Consider the following 9,831-nt stretch of genomic DNA (forward strand, 5'->3'; position numbering starts at 1 on the left):
TAATATAAGGGAAACTAAGTATCCCTTCGTACTAAGTCTATTAGTTATCAATCTAGTAGACCCGTATAGTTAGGATAAGGTTTTTATAGTCCTGGATTACTAACTATTATACGCGATAGCTATCTTAAATCTTCTAGCGAGACGGGCTTTAAGAGAGTCGGCGGAGTCTATAACCTTAGTATCGAGCATCCTTCGGTATATCGACGCGTATTTAAATAGAATTGTCTCGACCTATCCCGGGAGTAGTACTATATAAGTCTGTTTTACTAAGGGTCGTTTAAAGAACTAGAATAGTAGACTATTGTCGATAATTATCTTAAAGTATAGGCGCGGGAAATCGTCTAGTATATAGCCTAGGTCCCTTGTCTACCGTAGATTGCTAATAGTCTAGAAATATCCTTTTAGTATAAGTAGCTAGACGTAGTTAGTAGACGTAGTCGGTAGGTATAGTCGGCGTTAGTTAGTATTTACTTGTCGATGCTTCGCGGCCGTAAACATCTCCTTTATAAACCCTCGCTTATCTTGTTTCTCCTAGTAGTTCGAGGAGTCGAGATACTTCTCGATAGATATTGTACTAGTATTTAGTACTAGATGTTTTAGTACAGCGTTATAGTATCTATATACAACTTTAGGCGTTATATCTTCTTAAAGTATTCCCTTCTCTAGGAAATCCTATACCTAAGATATCCGAGACTTACTCCTCTAGGTAATTAGGGACCGATCGAATATAGTACGACCGTTCCGCTTTTTAAGGCGCTTTCCGGTATAATTCTACTAGCGTACCTCGTACTAACGCTCAAAGTTGTCCTTATACCTAAGCCTCTATAGCTAGTAATTTAACTTAATATCCTACTCTCCTATATAATTAGGCTCGATAGGGAGAATAAGGGAACTATCTAGTTCCTCTTCTACTAGACTCCGCTGTCTCGTTCTACGCCGCCTAACGTTAGGTTGTCGTCGGCGTCGACCTAGTATTAGACTCGATAGCGCGTTGAGTATCGTCCTATAGCGCTAGCGTAGCCGTACGCTCGATCGCGTAGAGGTCCCGGAAGAGGTATCGGGCTAGGAGGAGGATTCGAGCCGGGAGCTTCCTACTCCTAGGGAGGACGAGAAGAAGGACGAAAACATAGTAGATAGACGACAATAGCGTAAAAGTCTAGAGGTATCTTAAAGAAGTAGGAGTAGAAAGGGGAAAAAGAAAGAGAATTTCCTATACTTAATTATAGTATTACGCTATAACAAGGGTATAGCTAATAGGATATACCGACATTCTGCTATATCCGAGCTAACCTATCGAAACCCTAGTTTAGGCGTCGCTTACTATTTACCTATCGCTTCTACTTCTTAGTCTTAAACTTTAATAAGGGTAGCTAGTCTCTTATCCTTCTTAACTAGTTCTTCGAAACTAGAAATCGAGAGGCAGAGTTCGTCTTCTTAGAGGAGGAGGAGTAGAATAGCTTCGAGAGTAATACTAGTATACTCTTTTACGCTACAATAGATAAGGCTATCTATTACTACTAGCTATATTGTCTATTCCTTTATAAGAGAGTTCTCTTTCTCGTATATCTTATACGCTATCTTTACGAAATACTTGTTCTCCTTTATTGTCTTTAAAGGCAAAAAGCCGTTAGCTATATAGTCGTAGGTAGGGGGAATAAGCTAAGAAGGGCCTAGTAATCGCCCTCTATAGTAGGCTTGAGCTTTAGTATCCTACAATAGGACATTCCGGCAAACGGCTCGCTTAATAGGCGAGAAGATCTTATATAGTAATAGTATTCGGACTTCTTCGATACAAATCTAGAATTATAATTAGTTTCTATAGTCGGCAAATATAGTCGGCAGATATTTACCTTTATTGTCTCGCTACTAACGATTTTTAAGACCTCTTTTATACCTTTTTTATTTAGTATATCTAGGTTCTTAAGGATAACAATCTTGTCCTAGAAGTAGTAAATAGAAGAGCGCTATTAATTATAGGCCGTCGAAAAAGTAGAAGAGGATGCCTAGATAGCAAAGGTACTAATAGACTTAGCCCTCGCTTCCTCTATCTATAGAGTTAAGAATAGATTAAGAACTAATTCCGAGGGAAGGCAATAGTTACTAAGGCCGCTAACCCCTTTGTCGTACTCCTCGCTAATAGATAGATACTCCTATTCCTACTTAATCTAGTCTTCTTTCTAGAGTATCAATCGTTCCTTAGAGTTAATATTACCGAGTTCGAGAAACTAGTCGGCTTTATTAATCTTTGCCTACTTATCGGGAGGAAGTATTGTACTCTTTCTAGTCTGCTTCTTTATACTAAATTAGAAGTTAGTACTCAAATCTGCCGACTATATCCGCCGACTATATTTATACTTACGCTTTTTGATTATACTCCTTTATATATATCTTTCTCTAGCCCTCGATAAGTTCCTATTGCTTATCTTTAGCGAGGCTTTCGAAACTCGTATACTCCTTAATTTATGCCTTTTTGAATCGCGCGAAGGATTTGTTACGCGCTTTACAGTATCGATTCTATACCCTCTTTTCTTCGTCTATAGCGGTAGTACGCTCTCGGTCTCGTAAAGTATTTAGCTTAAGGAAGTACTCCTCGAGTAACTTCGAGGCTACGCCGAGCTTTGCGCGCTTGTTTACTAGTGCCTCTAGGGTATTACTCTTGCGTTTCGGTATAGTAAGGTTTCTAATATTAGTATAGTAGTTAAAGAAGAACTCGGTCTGATTACGAAGGTAGGTATCGACGGCGCTAGTAAAGGTACGGAGGTACGGGTGTTATAGAGGTATTGTAGTAAGGTAGTAAAGTATAGGCCTTATTATAGGTACAACCTACCCTAGTAGGTATATAGGGTAGGTTAGGTATTGCGTACCTATTAGGTATTGATTTTTCGTAAACAGAAAGAAAAAGCCTAGAAACCGAGTGCCCTAAGAGCAAGTTATTTGAACTAGGTATTAGAAAAGAAACTATATATAAGCCCGATATAGATAAGAGGATAAAGAGAGTAGTTAGATCGAATGAATAAATATAGAAGAATATATACGCTAGATTACAGCTTGTAATATTTTGAAACTTAAGTACTATAGTCGGCAAATATAGTCGGTAGGTAAACTTTATACAAGCTTAAACTAAGCTCGCTATAATCGTCTTATAGTATCCTAGAGGCACTCTTACGTAAGTTTAAAGCTTAGGCGTACCGATCGCCTTAGCTCCTCTACCCTATCTCCCTTATTATCGCTAATTATATCTAAGTTACTAATCCGTTCTATAAGATCTTTTGTCTACTCTCGGTCTTTACTTAGGATTTCCTATAAAGTTAGAGTACTAAGAAGCGCTTAAGCAGCCTCTATAGCCTCTTAGGCGATAAGAACTCTAGTATCGTACTTATCGTCCTAGTAGCGGAAACGGGATACTATTAGTTTAGAGAATATTAATACGGAGTATTAGCGATTAAAACGACTTTAGTATCGAGCGATACTGAAATCGCGCTTATACCTAACTCCGGCCGTAGGAATATAGAGAATATCCCGCGCTATTAGTACGAGAGTAGGGTACTTAGGCTTAAGCGAAGACTATATCTTTAGTACCTCGAATAGATCCCCTTTATCTATATTAGCGTCTAGATAGTCGGCAAGCTCGTTACCCTTACGAGTGCTACGTCGTTAAGTTTAAGAAGACTCTATACTCCTACTAAGAGTAAAGTCGATCTAGCCCTTATACCGACTACTTCTACTATATAACTCGTAGGTAGAAGTGCTCGATAATAGACGATAGCTCTTCTCCTACTCTATTCTTAGCTTACCCTCGTAATACTCGTAGTAACTTTTATCCCCGAAGTTATCGCGTATCTAGAACTTCCGCTTAAGGCAGGGGGTAAGGAGGACACTAATACTATAGTAATCGCTAAATCGATCCTAGGTATTTTAATAATATTTCTTAAGCTTAGCCTAAGCAGCCTCGTATACCTAATATATATCCTTCTTCTAAGGTATCCTCTTATTCTTAAGTCGCTTTATCGCCTCCTCTAGAATATCGAAAAGCTTGTTATAGTATACGAGGATAAGGTAGATAGTCGGACCTTTCGTTATTCTAATCGTTGCTATCGCCGCTACGAATGGTTTCGTAAGGTCGATAAGGTACTTAACCCTTTGCTACTCTTCGGAATCGATACCTATATCTTTACTTAGGTCGAGTCGATCGATATAAGATTCGATAACTCTTTGCAGTCTACTAAAGCGATCGAGTATTAACGTTATTAAGGACTACCTTATCTTTACGTCTTAAACGACCCTTAGGATCCGATCTTAAACGCTATTCTACCGACGGTACTTTGCAAATAGCTCCTTCTTTTAAAGTATCTCTTTCTATAGGTTAATAAACTGCTCGAACCTTTAAGAGCTCGAGTTAATAAAGACGTAAAGTTTCCGGATCTAGAGATCGAAATTAGCGAAGGGAATCTCGGGTACTAACTATAATTGCTAACTACGAGAGCCGACTATACTTTAAAAATAGGAAGGTTAATAGGCGATAGGCCGTAGAGACTAATCTTACCTTTAGAAGGAGGTAAGGTATACTATTAGCTTAAGGACGGCTAATCTACTTACTCTGTTTTCTCCTTCTCTATAATATCTTCCGATCTTTTTCGTAATTCTAGTATTCGGAAAGGTCGTTAGTCAGATAGAGCCCTAGGTAGTCGAAAAAGGCCTTTAAGGGAAGCTAGGTAGTATATATAAAGTAGGGAAATCGCTTAGGACGGCTAGCTCGATTATACTCTACGATTACCTCCTCCTTATCCTCTCCTATCTCCGAGTCGGGACTGCTCTCCGTACCTTCCTCTAAGCTCGTTACTAGCCTCCTAGCCGTTATACTATACCTCTCTTAACAAGTATTAATCGCTAAAATACTATAGAATATTAGAAGGAAGTAGAAAGAGTAAAGCAAGTAGTCTTATATCGTATTATATAGGGTCTTATTGTTCGAGGTATTATCGTACGTAATTGCAGTTAATCGGTACTTAATCTCAAACTCTTATAAGATTTCGAATAGTATCTCTATAAGGTAATTACTAGTATAACGGCTAGTAATATATAGAAAGCTAAGTATCCCTTCGTACTAGACCTAGTAGTCGTTAATCTAGTAGACCCGGATAGTAAGGAATAAGGTTTTTATACCTCTAGATTACTAGCTATTATATACGATAGCTATCTTAAATCTACTAGTAAGACGGGTTTTAAGGGATTTAGCAGACTCTTAAACCTTAGTACCGAGTATCCTACGGTATATCGAGGCGGATTTAAACTAAATTATCTTAACCTATCCCGGGAGTAGAGCTATATAAGTCTGTTTTACTAACGGTTGTTTAAAGAACTAGAATAGTAGACTATTGTCGATAATTATCTCGAAGGATAAGCATAGGAAATCGTCTAGTATATAGCCTAGGTCCCTCGTCTATCGCGGATTGCTTATAGTCTAAAGATAAAGTTTTAGTATAGTTACTTAGACGTAGTCGGTAGATATAGTCGGTAGGTATAGTCGGCAGGTCTGGTCGTCGGTAGTTAGTACTTACTTATCGATACTTTGTAGTTATAAACATCTCCTTCGTAAACCCTTACTTATCTTGTTTCTCCTAGTAGTTCGAGGAGTCTAGATACTTCTCGATAGACGTTATACCGGTATTTAGTATAGGATATTTTAGTATAGCGTTATAGTACCTATATACGACTTTAGGTATCGTATCTTCTTAAAGTATTCCCTCCTCTAGGAAATCCTATACCTAAGATATCCGAGACTTACTCCTCTAGGTAATTAGGGACCGATTAAATATAGTACGACCGTTCCGCTTTTTGAGCCGCTTCCTAGTATAGTTCTACTAGCGTACCTCGTACTACTTCTTAAAGTTCTCCTTATACTTAAACCTCTATAGCTAGTAGTTAGCCTTAATATCCTACTCCCCGATATAGTCCAGCTTAACGGGGAGTACTAGAGAGGAATCTAGATCTTCTTCTATTATAGTCGGCCGTCTTATATAACGCTTGCGAACCTCTGTTCTACGTCGGCGGTCCCCTAGTATTAGGCTCGGTAGGAGGTTCGTCGTAGAACTATATCGTTAGCGTAAGCGAGCGCTCGATCGTATAGAGGTAGTAGAAGAGCTTTCTAGCTATAAGGAGGATTCGAATCGGGAGCTTCCGACTCCTAGAGAGGAAGTAAAGGAAGACGAAAATATAGTATTTTAGACTCCGACGTCGTAAATCCGTTACGAGAGGATAGAGAAGAGGGAACGTAGGAATTAAAAGGAGGGAAAGTAGGAATTTCAGAATCCTAGTACGCTATCCTATAGGGGTTAAGCGAATAGAATTCGTAGGCCTACTTCCGGCTACGAGCTAACCTATTAGATAGTCTAATTCTTACTACTAACCCTTCTACCCTTTCTTCTATCCCTCTTCGTCTTCTTAAAATAGGCGAGGCTCCTAGTCCTCCGAGTCTAAAATCTCGAACCCTCTAATAAAGTTGCGAATATAGAGTCCTTTATAAGTACCTTCTCGATTCCCGAAGATACTAGGTATAATTTATCTTCTCGTAGTAGTAGGAGTAAAAAGGCCTCTAGAGTAATCCTATTATACTCTTTAATATTGTACTCGATAAGGGTAGCTATTATCTTAGGCTAGAGAGTCTATTCGCGGCTTAGAGTATTCTCTCTCTTATAGAGCTTATATACTATCTTCGCGAGGTACTTCTCCCCTTTTAAGCTTACTAATAGAAGGAAACTATTAGTAGAGTAGTTATAATTTTCTAGTATTAGCTAGGAGGGTCTAGGAAGACTACTTAAATAAGCCCTTTAGGCTACGATATCCTAGGTAAGGATACTATAGTAGACTACGCGCTCGATTAGACTAAAAATCTCGTATAGTAGTAGGAGTCGTACTTCTCTAACGCAGATCTAGGATTATTAGAAAATAGTTAGTAGGTATAGTCGGCAGATAAGCTTACCTTTTTAGTCTCGCTATCGACAATTTGTGAAATCTACTTTATAGCTACCTCGTTAGGGAGAACTAGACTCTCTAGAGCAATAAGTTTGTTCTAGACCTTCCGGATTAAGCGATACTATTAGTTATAAGCAGTCGTAAAAGTAGAAGAGACTGCCTAAAAGGCAAAAGTTCTAATAGAGTTCGCTATCTCCTTGTCAATCTCTTTTAATAATAAAGGATTAAGAATCGTTTCTTAAGGAAGGCATTCGTTACTAAGGCCCCTAAGTGCTTTATCGCATCGTTTACTAAGAGTAAGGGTATCCTATTCCTACTTAACCTAATCCTCCTTTTAAAATGTTATCTTTAATTTGCTTTTACTATCTCTAAGCTTAAGGAACTAGTTAGCTTTATCGATTTCGGCCTATTCGACGGGTAAGAGAGCTAGATTAGTCTCTACTTACTTCCTAGTACTAAAGAAGTTAGCCTTTAATAGGAAGTAGGAATACCGACCGTAGATGCCGACTATAGATGCCGACTACGAAACTTATACTTTCCGGTTATATTCTACTATATATATCGATCTCTATTCCTTAACTAGGGTAGCTTAACGGTCCCTACTTAGCTCGCTAAACTCGCTAGACTACTTAATCTAAGCCTTCTTAAACCGTACGAACGATTTATTACGAGCCTTTCTATATCGATCCTAAGCTCTCTTCTCTTCGTCTATAGCGGTAGTACGCTCGCGGTCCTATAGGGTATTCGGCTTTAGAGAGTATTCTTTAAGTAACTTCGTAGCTGCCCCGAGCCTAGTACGCTTATTTTCTAGCGCCTCTAGCGTAATATTCTTCCGTTTCGGTATAGTAGTATCGGTACGGAGGTAGGTATAGACGTAGGTAGAGATATAGATACGGAGGTAGGTACAGTAGTACGTACAGTAGTATATACGGAGGTAGATACGTAGAGTAGAAGCCCTTTAAGAAATAAAATTTCTTTTATCTAAGAGATTTAAGGTTTAGGCAGCAGCCGGAACCCTGTCCCGTAACCCCGAGTACTAACACTACCCTCTATAATAATATTATACTTCCGCGCCTATACTAAGCTCCTCTGCTACTACTATTATCGTCGATTTCCTAAGTACCCTCCTCCCTACCTAAATTTTATTTCGAATATAAGTTGTTGTCGCTTTATTCGCTATTACTAGGACAACTGCTATAGGGTATTATATATAAATACTATATTATCTAGAGAAATAGTTAGACTACTAACTTCTTAAGGTATTGTAGTACTTTCTAGTAAAAAAGTGAAATCTTATAGCTAGAGTAGAACGTATTCGGCAGACGTAGTCGGCGTATAAACTATATAACATAATATAAAATATACTAGTATAGATATATATAGAACCCCTATCCTAATTACTAATTACCTTCCCGCGCGATCTAATATACTCGAGAGATAAGCGGCTTAGCGATTTCCGGGTCTTCCTTATACCTACTAACTTATCCTCTCTTGCTTTTTTCTTATCCTATATATTCCTACTAAGTCGAAACTCTTAAAATGCCTAATATAGACGTACAATCTCTCTCTTCCTACGTCTCTTCCTCTCTTCCTCTCTTCCTAACGACGACGACGACTAGGAAAGAAGAGATAGTCCGCGTTAAAAAGAAACGAAGGCTAAAGTACTCCCGAAGGCTGCCTACGATAGCGGAAGTAATAAGAGGACTCGATAGTAGTTAGATTAGACGGTTAAGCCGACGGAGGAGAGGTAGACAGAGAAGAGGTAGACGGAGGAGAAGTAGACGGAGGAGAGGCAGATAGAGGAGAGGCAGGTAGATAGAGGTATAGGTTAAGTTAATAATAATAAAACGAACGAAGATTTAGACCTACCGACTAAGCAGCGTAGTCGAGACGGGGTAGTATCGGTTCAACTAAAGGGGCTATATATTATCTATAATAGATTAGACCGATAGCTCTCTAATATAGCTTCCCCTCGACTAAGTCTCGCCGTAAGGAGACTAGGACGTATAAAAAAAGTAGTATAGAAGACCTATCCTAGTAATAAGAGACTACTAGGAAGTTAACGACTATAGAAAAAGCCTATTGTTCGAAAGGGGCCTAAAGCGAGAAGACGAACAAAGCCTAGTATAGCCGCTCTCCGAGAAATTAGGAAATACTAGAAGTCTACGGAGCTTTTAATACGCCGACTTCTATTCTTAAGGATTTGTCGAGAGATTACGATAGATTTAGCAAGCAATACCGGTAATAGTATATACCGTTTTCAAGCTAAGGCTCTACTTTGCTTATAGGAAGCAACGGAAGCTTTTCTTATATAGGAGTTCGAAGTCTCTAATATACTAGCGATTTACGCAAAACGGGTAACCTTATAATAGAAGGATATAAAACTTTGTCGCTAGATTCGGAAGCGCTTTGTAGGAGAAGCGAATTCAAGTACCGAGCTTTGATCTTATAGTAATACGCCGACTACGTCTACCGACTATATACTCCTAATATCGTTTTCGAGGCTAGTACTTAAAGAATTAGTACTAGATATATAAGATAACCCGAAAACGAGCTTCCGTAAGATATTGTCTCCCGTACTAATTATATCTATATAAATCTCTAGGTCTCTTGTTTACGGGCTAGGCACTGCTTATACGGTCGTTATATTAATATTTCCTATTTCCGGCGATCTTACTTTACTATTTCTTACTTCTATTGTCTAAAAACGGTAGGTACCTATCCTACGTAGACAAAGAATCCCTAGCTTCTAATTGGTCGCGCCTCTAGACCCTAAATTCCGCCGCCTTTAAAGGTATTCCCTACTTCTAAAAAAACCTAACTTACGATATCAATATTAGTTGTTGACCCCCCCCCCCC

This window comes from Sphaerulina musiva, assembly GCF_000320565.1.
Source record: "Sphaerulina musiva SO2202 unplaced genomic scaffold SEPMUscaffold_10, whole genome shotgun sequence".
Classification (NCBI taxonomy): Eukaryota; Fungi; Ascomycota; class Dothideomycetes; order Mycosphaerellales; family Mycosphaerellaceae; genus Sphaerulina; species Sphaerulina musiva.